The sequence below is a fragment of the Cyanistes caeruleus genome, chromosome 2 (assembly GCF_971803275.1).
Source record: "Cyanistes caeruleus chromosome 2, bCyaCae1.hap1.1, whole genome shotgun sequence".
In the NCBI taxonomy this organism is placed as follows: Eukaryota; Metazoa; Chordata; class Aves; order Passeriformes; family Paridae; genus Cyanistes; species Cyanistes caeruleus.
Window position 1 is genome coordinate 28,804,113 of NC_141702.1, and position 9,618 is coordinate 28,813,730.

Sequence of the window (9,618 nt, forward strand, 5' to 3'; positions counted from 1 at the left end):
CAGTTATGGTTAACCAGAGAAATCCCAGAAATCTGGAAATCAGCAAACACCATCTACAAGAAGGATTGGACGTATGATCCATAGTACTGTCAGTCTGACCTCAGTACCGCAGAAGGCCATGGAGCAGATCATCCTGAGTGCCACCACAGCATTGCAGGTCAACCAGGGGTCATGCCCAGCCCCTCACTCCAAAAAGGACATTGAGGTGCTGGAGCAAATCCAGAGAAAGCCAACAAAGCTGGTGAAAGGTCTGCAGCACAAGTCCATGAAGATTGGCTGAGAGAGCTGGGAGTGTCTAACCTGGAGAAGAGAAAGCTCAGGGGAAACCTCACTCCCTTCTACAACTACTTGAGGGTCTTGTGGTGAGGTACAGATCGGTCTCTCCTGCCATGTCTCAGTTGAAAGGATGAGAAAAAATGGACCAAAGTTGTGCCAGGAGAGGTTCAGATTTGATATTGGAAAAAAGAATTTTCACTGAAAGAGTGAAATGGCATTGGAATAAGTTGCTAAGGGAGGTGGTGGAATCATCACCTCAGGAAGTGTTCAAGAGGTGTCTGGATGTGGCACTTGGAGATATGGTTGAGGAGTGATTATGGTTGTGCTGGGTTGATGGTTGAAGTGGATGATACTGAAGGTCTCTCTCTCAGTCTTGATGATTTCTGTAATTCTCTGTTTCTGTCATGTTTAAGGAGAAATGTTTTCAAGCTGATGTAGCCAAACACACCAAAGGGGAGAAATTATAGTAGTGCTACAGCTTAAAGAGGGCAAAGTAGCTATCCTCACTGCTCCTCACTTTTCCTAGGGTAAAAAAAACCTGCCCTAGATTAATTGCTCACACACCTAGCTCTTTGCTATCTACCCCAGTTTTAATTCATTCACTTTTTCAGAGATAGCAGTTATCTGCAGGTAGCCTCAGCTTCCACCTTTCCAAGCAGAAGTACTTGCACCTGCAGCAGTGTTTGCACCAGCCAACAGGAAAACATAAAAGATAATTTTATCTTCTTTACTGTGTCCTCACTAAAACCTTACAGTCACATAGGAGTCCTGTGATGGATGTTCTGTCACACATCTGCTCAACATATGTGATGCAAAGCTGTTACTCTTTCTTCTCAGACCTCACTTGAATCCCATTTTTCTTTCAAAAAGGAGAATCCCACTTCTTTTCCAATACTGTGATGCCTACAAAAATCCACAGTATCCTCTGGTACCCTGACAGTCCTGCTTTTCCTTCTGACCAATGTAATTTTCCTGCTTTTGTATTTATACCCATCTGCTTCCTATTTCTTCATGCTTAAACTGAATATCAGCTGGACAAGGTATTATTTCTTTGTTCTGGAATTAAACAGTGCATGAAGTTGAAGCAAAGTCTCTGGTTAATACTTACAACTCCTAGAGGCAATGGCAATATAAATAAATAAATTAAGCAACGTTAATAACCTTAGTCACTTCGTTCTAGAGACTGACCAATATCCAAAGATCATACACTACCTCTGTTTTATTTCTGGGGATATTTACATGGATAAAGATGCAGAATGTTAAAAGCCTGTGTGCAAACCAACAAATACTCAGACTGAAACAATATTTGAAAGCATAGTTAAGTGAATCTCTGGTGGATTCAATAACAATCCAATCCTTGGAAGGTCATCAATCATTGTACACCATTCCAAAGAAACCTCTGTACATATCCTTGCTCCACAAACAACGCCCTGATCTTGATTTTCATTTATATCCATCCACTTTATGTTCCATATGCAGTTACGCTGGGGCCAGTAAGTGAAAGTCTGCCTGAGAGTCAGTGGGAAGCAGTGGGAAGATTATTCTAGATACATACAGAAGCTGATGGATGTCTGGGTAATTTTGAAAATATCTCTAATGACGTATCTATCTCTTCTGGCTCCTAAATTCCTGAGAAAATGTTACTAATAATTATCTTGGTTGGCTTTGAGAAAATTAGTATTTGTATTTGGAATGAATTTTTAAAAACATTAGGGTACAGAAGGGCAGAATATAATGGATAAATCCAATCTTAATAAACTGGAGAGGTATAATAAACTGTATAGAGCTACTGAGGCAGTCAAAGGCTAGGAACACATGGCCTGCAAGGAAAGTAGAAGGAGTTGGGCTGATGTAATCCAATAGAAAAGTGGGAAAGAGGGGATTTAACTACCTGCCTATGACTACATCAATTATAAAAGTTCTGGAGCTGAAGTGATATAAAGTTTGGCAAACACCATAAGTTGTGGTTTAGGAAGATAAAATTAAATAATAGAGGGGAGGAGGAAATCATGAGAAAGTCAATTCAGTGTTGACTCCTGTTGTCTGGAGAAGTTATGGACTCTGCAGGTTTTCAGGACTTGATTGGACAAAGCTATGGCAAACCTCTTCTGTTTTGGGTAGGAGTACAAACTTAAGGTTTTCTGAGGTTATTTCCAAACAATATTTCTATCGTTCTACAATACTGCAATGCAAATTTTTTACTGCATCAAGACAGTGGACATTTTAGAAATATCAATGTCTTTAAAAAGCATCACATTGTTCCTTAGTTGATCATCCGTAAAATGAATACCATACCTCTCTACTTTCCAAAGGGACTAGTTACGGGATAATTCCCAAGGAAACTATCTGGATGAATGAATTATATCTGTGAAGCTGCCATCTACAACAGTTAAGAATGCCAGAGTAAAAGAAAAATAATTCTAAATAAAAATGCGTGACAAAAGCCTATGCTAGTCTAAACTGCTATAACTCTAGTGACTGAAACAATATTACATTAATTTATGCCAGATGAGCTACCACCCATGTTGTTTATTCAGCCAAATGAGCAAGTGTTAAGTTGAATGCTGCCCAGTATGAATTATTAAAGTCAGGAAGTTTTGCACGCAAAGCTGAAAAATGATGCTTGCCTCCATTTAGGATCACCACTGGGGAAACTTTGAGAGTTGTGAAGGACTCCAGAAGAGCTATGTTTAAAGGACTGTTCTTACCAAAGGTTAGTTATGGTAACAGGCTGCTAAGGACTAAATGCTTTTCAGGAAGAGAGACCATTTCTCACATTCTGTTAGAATTACAGTAAAAATCAGTACCTGAAAATTCTAAGCTGTTATATTCCTTCAAAACCATTTCTATTTCAAAACTGCAATCTCTTATGCAAATCTGAAGGACAAATAAAGGACCCTCACTGTACTTAATTGGCCTCTGTGTTTGTCAGAAAATTCCTTGCACCAGTCAAGCAAGGCACCATAAATTGAAACAATTTTCAAACACACTCTCCAGGAGATGGAAGAAAAGTTCATAAAAAGGTCAAGACTGCAGTCATCAAAGTAGTGGAATCAGTGCTTGAGGAGAGAACTACCATTTGCAGGGAATGGAAGTGTGCCAGATAAAGAAGCTGCTGCCCAGACTTCTTCAACCCTTCCATAAGAAGAGGGCTAATTTCTTAAAGAGCCATTAGAGAATTATGCTGTCTCCTTGAAAATGGGGCATCACTCAAGAAATCACTTAGAAGGAAAGAGGAAATCTTTTCTGAGAAGCCAGGTCAACTTCACAGATAGTCTGGTAGAGAGATTGGATGTGATAAGCATTGTAAAAGGGCTCAGATTAAATTAAGTAACGCTTTATTTCTACAGAAATCCAGCTGAGCTCTGAAGAAAGAGCAGGTGATTAATTTAATAGGGTAAAAGATACTGCTAGGACTGGTCAGTAATTAATCAAATTGGAAATCAGTGTACAGGTAAAAGAGTGAGCAAAATCCAATAGATTTAAGAGCATGTACCAGAGAACTAGCCACTGGCAGTATGAACAAATGTCCATACTGTCACAGATAAGTCCCATTTACTAGATGATCTTTGAATGCTGGTACAGCCCAAGAAACAGGAGGTGACAGTACTTTCATCCATAAGTAACTGTCATTTTGCACCTCCTGAGGAAAAATACAAGAAATGGAGGCTCTTCTTTAACTTGGCAGCCAGCCACTAGTTGTGTCTCCCAGGGATTTGTGTTTTTTCCAGTCCTGTTTAATGTCTATATTTATGATCTAGGTGAGGGGATTGAGTCTACCATTAGCAAATCTGAAGATGAGACCAAGCTGGGGGAGAGTTTTGATCTGCTGGTGGGTAGAAGGGCTCAGCAGAGGGACCAGGACAGGCTGCATGGATGGGCCCAATCCAAGGATATGAGGTTCAACAAGACCAAGTGTCAGGTCCTGCACTTTGGCCACAACAAACCCCTGCAGTGCTACAGGCTGGGGACACAGTGACTGGACAGTGGCCATGCAGGAAGGGACCTGGGAGTGCTGATGGACAGCCAGCTGAATGTGAGCCAGCATGTGCCCAGATGGCCAAGAAGGCCAATGGCATCCTGGCCTCTGCCAGCAACAATGTGGCCAGCAGGACCAGGGCAGCCTGCTTGTGACATTCTCCCTCTGTACTCAGCAGTGGTGAGGCTGCACCTTGAGTGCTGTGTCCAGTTCTGGGCCTCCAGTTTAGGAAGAACATTGAAGTGCTGCAGCAAGTCTGGGGAAGGGCAACAAGGCTGGTGAAAGGTCTAGAGAGTAAGTCCTGTGAGGAGCAGCTGAGGGAGCTGGGGGTGTTTAGCCTGGAGAAAAGGAGACCCAGGGGAGACCCTGTCCACAACTGCCTGAAAGGAGGCTGCAGCCAGGTGGGGTCAGTCTCTTCTCCCAGGTCGCCAATGGCAGGATTAGAGGGCACCATCTTAAACTGCCACAGGGGATGTTTAGGTTGGACATAAGGAAGAAGTTCTTCACAGAAGGGGTGTCTGGGAATTGGAATGGTCTGCCCAGGGAAAAGGTGAAGTCACCATTCCTGGAGGTGTTTAAGGATAGACCCAATGTAGCATTCAGTGCCATGGTCTAATTGACAAGCTGATGTCCAGTCATAGGTAAGACTCAATGATCTCAAAGGTCTTTTCCAACCTAGTTGATTTTCTGTGAATAATAATAAAATATGTTCATAGCATAAGGAATACAGAATAATAGTAACATTAACAAAGAAAAAAGAATGAACAGATAAAAACCTCTGTGTTAGCTATAACTCTTCTTCATAGCAGACTGTCTAAGGCAAGACAGCCTGACACTTTGCAGGCCTCACAATTCTGTCCTCTTAGCAGCCCAGCAAAAAGGAGGGAAAACCAGAGGGGAGCACAAGCAGAGTATGGCTGTGCTGCTGAATAGACAAGCCCACACTGACAGCTTCCCCCAGAGCACTGCGACTGTTTCTACAGGGACAGCTACAGCCACCCTCACATTCACATTGCCCTTGTAAGTCTCTGCTGATACCAAACCACAGCTACTTTGGGTTTACTGTCCAGTGAATACTCCTGCATCCAGCTGGGCTTGCTGCTTCCAGCTAATGTCTGACACACCTGAACACTACACTGACTACAGCAATGTCTACCACATCCTTATGAATATATTCAGTATAACTCTGATTGCTTTCTTCCCTTATATATACCTCTTCCACTGTTTGAGTTTTCATAAGTTTCCCTACACAAACTAACAAAATAAAATCCTCAGATGGTTTTCATGACAGTCAGCAGAAAACCTGATGTACCTGGACTTTAATAGAAGCTCTTTACTAGGAGATATCATGATTAAAAAACCAAGGCTATCTACTGTATGCACTGAGTGAGGAAAATATCCTGGGAAAAACAGCGTGCATCTATGTGGTTGAAAGCTACCTTAATGTATCTCCATCAGAGGTATTTTGTTATATCCAACTTTTTGAAAGGTTAATTTTGCAGCCTTGAAAATACTCTTCTAACATTTTTTTATCTTTCCTTATGAAGCTTTTTTTGTTATATGTCAAGAAGAAAACTATTATGTAATCCAAAAATCACACGTAGACAGAAGTGGACAATTGATTGTAGTAGCCAGTAAGCATCATTTCAGATTTTGTCTGTACTAGTAAATAGAATAGGCATCAATCCTAGGAGTTCTTCATCCATACTTCATACCCATAAAGTGTTAGAACTGCCTCTGATGTAGTTTCTTTTGGGCCAGGTAGCCTTGCCATCAGTTTGTTCAACGATAAAGGAGAAGCCAATTAGCTATTCCTTCACAAGCAGGTTTCACCTGAACTAACATTTTTCCTCACATTTACTCCAGGTCCACTAGGTTTCCCAATCCAATCTCCCAGCTCAGTCCCAATTTTCACTGTTACCTCCAAGCTCACCCCCTAGCTTGCCCAAGTGTCAATGTCCCAGCTGATGACAGCTGACATGATGCAAGGCTAGAGGGGCTGTTGATTGTGTGGAGTGCTGCAAGTGCAGGGTGAAAACTCTTGAAGCCCAGTCAGGAACGCTGCCCACAGCACACAGGCTTCATCATAAACCAGACCACAGGATTTTCATATACCAGATACCAACTCTGTAAGCAGTTCCTTTGGAAGCTGCATCAAGGGTTATCTGCCGCATAAAACTGGGAATAAAGAAACATTTATCAACCTGAGCATTTTCAGCTCTTGGCATCACTAGTTTTCAAATGAAAATAGGGAAAATTCCAGATTTCATAGCAAAGTTTTCATTCAGGTCTGCTGTCCTATTGAGAATCTCCTCCTCATTTTCACTGAAGATGCTTTCTTTAGCAAAATAACAATTAGAGGGATGAAAGGTGCACAGAGCTGTACTTGCTCTGTACACATGTGATCCCATGTAAGTACTATGATAGTTGTACACAGGCTGATGAAAATGTTATCCAGTATAAGCTGAAAGTAATGTAAAAATACAAGAGCATTTAGTTGTGTCACTCTGTTTTTAACCCAGAGTGGAACAGAGAGAAGTGTCCCTATCTATATGTTTCACAATGTATTCAAGAATTCTTAACAGTTTTTTTGGTAGATGTTACTTAATTTATGAAAGCTTAGAAAGCCTAGGAAATAGAAGGACAGTAAAATAAGAGTTATATTTCATGAAAAATGCAGTTCAACCATTTAAAGCTATTGGGATACCACTGTCATTTCTTGGATGGAAGAATTCCTTTCAGTTAGGTTTTCGGGTGATCAGAAGCTCTGGTAATAGATACAACATTTCTCTGAGTACAGAAGGCAGCAGAGAAACATCTCTATCTACTCCTACAGGAGACTGATATGACAAGGAGAGGTTGAGTGTCACAGTGGGGACAAAACAGAATTACTACAAAAAACTGTGTATCTATAAATGTAATTTCCAATAAAGACTAGGGTTATGTGGAGTGCTGTCTTCATCTCAGGGGGATTCATAGGAATAAGTAAGATACCAGCATTGTAAATGCCTCTTTTGGCAACTGCAACAGCTACTGTAGCTCTGGCAGTAACTCAACATGAAGTTTTTAACTTAAAAGTCACTTTTATTGGCTGATGGAGTACAGGCCAGAAAAGCTGTATTTTCTTTCTCTTCAGAAAGCACTGAGGGATCTTTAAATTTCCACTTGAATAACCACCAGAAATGGGCACAAGCCTGGATTTGGCTTTTGTTGCATGTCTTTTTTAAGTAGGTCATTTTCTCAAATGTCTTTTGAAAACTGTTAGCTGAAGCATGTCCTGATAACACAGTTGATACCAATTATGCACTCTCTGCCCTCTCCTCAGCAATTCTGTTCATTTACTAATTTGTTCTGAGGTGGCTAATGCATTGTACCCTTACCGCCTGAGAGACGCAGCAGTGGTCTGTACACTGCTGAGTATTATATTCCACTCTATTCAAGACCTCCTCCTTCAGCAGAGGCACCATCTGGGCCACCCACCATATCTGGATTTAAGAGCTCCCTCAAGACCAAGAACAGAACATTTCTAACAAGAAGGTGACAGCTGAGTTTAAAAAAAACCCCAACAACCACATGAAAAAACCCAACAGAACACCTACACAAATTCTTTCATTTATTTATCTTAAAGACCTTCGAGAAACAAACACAGTGTATACAACAGGCAGTTCTTGGCACTGACACATTCCAAAGAGGTAGAGAATGTCAGACCAACACACATAGCAACCCTAGGCTGCAGCAGATTTAGACTGGCATTCAAAGAGAAGGGCACTGTATTTGGGACTTAAATTAGCATAGCAAGGGGGAAAGAAAATAGAGGACCAGAAAAGGGAAGGGCATTCTATTCCCTCATCTCTTCAAATCTGACCAGAAATGCAGTAAACTCTGAAATAAACTGTTTTAGCTAGGATGAGATGACAGCTGCCACCCTTTAAAAACTGGTAAGTGCTAGGTAAAATGACCATAGACATTATGTCACACAAGCTGTTTTTAAGTAAGAGAACAGAAGTTATCCCCCAGTACATCATCAATCTCAATGATACCAGTAGTGAAACCAACCCCAGAAGCAGCATACAAAGCAGGAACCAGCCAGGCTTGACACTGACATCTGAGCTGCCTGCAAGCAGCAGTCAGATCCACAGAAGTGCCTGTCCCATTCTTGCTAACCCAGAATTTAGTGCCAGCCACCAGTGCACAGGGTGACAAAAGTAATGTTGGTCAAGGCTGAATCTTCTACTCCCTTGATTTCTCTGAAGAGGGAGACAGGAAACATAAACTCCCAGACTGCCAGGTTTTGGAAGCTGTTTTGTTGAGAAAAATTTACATGCCATGTACCTTCTCTGGAAGTGATAGCATTAGAGCAGCTGATATAAAGGTGATTCCTTGTTCCTAACAGATTTTTGTCCAAAGCAACCTCTAAGAAAGCTTCATCCACTGAACAGATGAGTTACTGGGTTCACTTGTACCTGAGTAAGGGTACTAATAAGTTGGATCTTTACAGACTGGCAAGAGACATTTCAGACTATGTCCACTTGAGCAAAGCAGTGAAGTTCTCTGCAGGAGCTCATGCATCCATGCCAGTATAAACACCTCTGCTGGTGTCCTGAAGTCTGTCATTTTAGACATACTGCCCTATTACCACATCTATTTTCCATCCTTCTGCTAGCTGCTTTGGTGCAAGCTGTGGAACCACAGCACTGAGTTCTGCTATGCAATGCTGACATAACCTTAGAAACTCTGAGCTCAGAGCAAGAAGGACAAGCAGGGATCAGGATACTGAACTTGACTTAGCAATAGGAGAAGTCTCTAGGCCCAGAACTGATAACATGTATTACTGAATACACAGTGCTGTGTATCAATGAGAAATTCCTGAATGCTGATGTCAAATACATCATATTACCACAGGTGGCATTCAGTAAAAAACATAGGATGGTTTTAGAAGGCCTGCCGACCTCAGCCACCCAGGCACAGCTGAAAGCTTTAATCACAGTCAGAAACATCATGACCAAAGCCTGCCATGAGAGAATACTCAGAGAAGGAAACAAATGGGCTACGACATTCAAATATTATACCAAACACACCACAGAAGAGAAAGGAAACTCAGTTAGGGATCCACTGTTTAATAGATCTAAGTTTGATTAAACAGCATAACAATTGGTAAGATTATCTTGTCTTCCTGTTTCTCAAGACTGGTACTCCATGTATTTTCACTACATTCAGTGTGGAAAGTATTCAATAACATCTGTTCATATTTCAAAAAATTCTTTGGAAAGCATTGCTAAGCCCCATGTTTATTGAGATAATTAACGGAACATGGTATTGACCTAGAGGTATTTAGTGGCTTTGAATGGAAAATCTCATTTTTT